The sequence below is a fragment of the Scylla paramamosain genome, chromosome 39 (assembly GCF_035594125.1).
Source record: "Scylla paramamosain isolate STU-SP2022 chromosome 39, ASM3559412v1, whole genome shotgun sequence".
Taxonomy (NCBI): Eukaryota; Metazoa; Arthropoda; class Malacostraca; order Decapoda; family Portunidae; genus Scylla; species Scylla paramamosain.
In genome coordinates, this window is record NC_087189.1 from 13,819,882 (window position 1) to 13,822,381 (window position 2,500).

The 2,500-nt window shown below is 38.3% G+C and overlaps 1 protein-coding gene across 1 annotated transcript in view; it reads left to right on the plus strand.

The window, feature by feature from the left end:
* Positions 1-463: 463 nt before the first annotated feature.
* Positions 464-2,500, plus strand: part of LOC135092245 (uncharacterized) — a 13,139-nt gene continuing 11,102 nt past the window's right edge. Inside the window, exon 1 of the mRNA XM_063990618.1 lies at positions 464-544. The gene's annotated coding sequence lies outside the window, so the exon portion shown is untranslated. The remainder of the gene's footprint in view (positions 545-2,500) is intronic.

A 2,500-nucleotide genomic window follows, 5' to 3' on the forward strand; every position in this document is an offset into this window, starting at 1 on the left:
AGTCTCATCCTGTGTGTGTGTGTGTGTGTGTGTGTGTGTGTGTGTGTGTGTGTGTGTGTGTGTGTGTGTGTGTGTGTGTGTGTGTGTGTGTGTGTGTGTGTGTGTGTGTGTTGTTCCGGATGTTTCAGTATACTAAATAAAAAGAAAAATGGAATGAAAATGCTTGTCTGGAAATCCCAAATGCGTTAATGATAGGACGTTAATGATAGGACGTGTGTGTGTGTGTGTGTGTGTGTGTGTGTGTGTGTGTGTGTGTGTGTGTGTGTGTGTGTGTGTGTGTGTGTGTCCATCAACTAAAACTATACAAGGTTAACTGCATATATAACCATTTAACTCCCTCTCCCTCTCCCTCTCCCTCTCCCTCTCCCTCCGTCTCCCCTCATGTTGTTAGTGACGGCGAGGTAACCAGGTAACCAGACACAATGCACAAAACAACCTCGGAACATTTTCTATTCCCCCTCAGTGTTATCTTGCCTCTCTACCTGTGCATACCTGTGACAGTCATTCCCACCTGTCATTAACCTATCCTCTGTATTTTTGTCAGGTAAAGTGTTAGTAATATGAGCAAAAGAAAGTTGATTATTTTAAGTTTAGTTTTAGTTATATATTCAATGAGGTATTTCAATCAGGTAAAGTATTTATAATCTGAGTGATAGAAGGTTGATTTGTTTTCCTAATTTCAAAGCTGGTAATGCCTTTTTATGGTGCGACACTGAGATAGCAAGTGTTACCAGTGTTTTGAGAGAGGGTGTATATAATATTTACTCAGTGTTTCCATCACGTTGGTAAAATATTAGAGATGTGAGTGGAAAGACTGATCGTGTTCATAGTGTTGGTAATATCTTTTGTGGCGTGACTGGTAAATGTCAGAAGTGTTTTGAAAGACGTGACGCAATCTTACGTGCTTGTCATGAACTAGCTGATACTGTCGTAACTAGCAGTAATATATTTTTAAAGAGACTATTTTCAAAGAGATTATTTTAAAGAGATTATTATTATCATAAGTGAAGAGATGATATATTAAAAGCTAGTAATGTTACCTATGCTAGTAAAATTACCTACATAATATTCTCAAAATTGGTAATGGACATGTAGATAATACTAGTTTTTTTTAATATTATACAAGTAACATTACTCTTTAAAGGTTAGGTTAAGTTACATTAGGTTAAGTTAGGTTAGGTTGGATTGGGTTTGGTTAGTTAAGTTGAGCTAGGTTTGGTTAGGTTAGGTTGTTACGTTAAGTTAGGTTAGATTAGGGTGAGGTTAGATTAGGTTAGGTAAGGTTAGGTTAGGTTAGTTAAGTTAGGTGAGGTTAGGTTAGGTTAGGTTAGGTTAGGTTAGTTAAGTTAGGTGAGGTTAGGTTAGGTTAGGTTAGGTTAGGTTAGGGTAGGTTAGGTTAAGGTTAGGTTAGGTTAGGTTAGGTTAGGTAAGGTAAGGTAAGGTTAGGTTAGGTTAGGTTAGGTTAGGTTAGGTTAGGTTAGTTAAGTTAGGTGAGGTTAGGTTAGGTTAGGTTAGGTTAGGTTAGGTTAGGTTAGGTTAGGTGAGGTTAGGTTAGGTTAGTTAAGTTCAGTTGAGCTAGGTTTAGTAGAGTACTTTGTTATGTTTTAAGTTAGTTACGTGTTTGTTACGTGTTAGGTTAGGTTAGGGTGAGGTTAAATAAGGTAAGGTAAAGTTAAATTAGATTAGTTAAGAGCAAGACAAATGAGTGCAAAGGAAAGAGAGTGACAGGAAAGTCTTCTTCAGAGAGTGACTTTCCTATCGAAACGTTAAAGAATAAACAGTGTTCCTGATTCGGCAAAGATTTCCTTACCACCCTTGCACTCTTGGGTTAGGTTTGGCTTGGTTAGGTTAGGTTAAGGTGAGTTAGGTTGTTAGGTTAGGTTAGGTTAGGTTAGGTTAGGTTAAGGTGAGTTAGGTTAAGGTGAGTTAGGTTAGGTTAGATTAAGGTGAAGGTTAGGTTAGGTTAGGTTTGGTTAGGTTTGGTTAGGTTAGGTTAGGTTTGGTTAGGTTAGGTTAGGTTAGGTTAGGTTAGGTTAAGGTGAGTTAGGTTGTTAGGTTAGGTTAGGTTAGGTTAAGGTTAGGTTAGGTTAAGGTGAGTTAGGTTAGGTTAGGTTAGGTTAGGTTAGGTTAGGTTAAGGTTTGGGTTAGGTTAGGTTAGGTTAGGTTAGGTTAGGTTAAGGTGAGGGTTAGGTTAGGTTTGAGGGTAGGTTAGGTTAAGGTGAGTTAGGTTAGGTTAGGTTAGGTTAGGTTAGGTTAGGTTAAGGTGAGGGTTAGGTTAGGTTAGGTTAAGGTGAGTTAGGTTAGGTTAGGTTAGGTTAGGTTAGGTTAGGTTAAGGTGAGTTAGGTTAGGTTAGGTTAAGGTTAGGTTAGGTTAGGTTAGGTTAGGTTAGGTTAGGTTAGGTTTGATTAGGTTAGGTTAGGTTAGGTTAGGTTAGGTTAGGTTAAGGTGAGGGTTAGGTTAGGTTAGGTTAAGGTGAGTTAGGTTAGGTTAGGTTAGGTT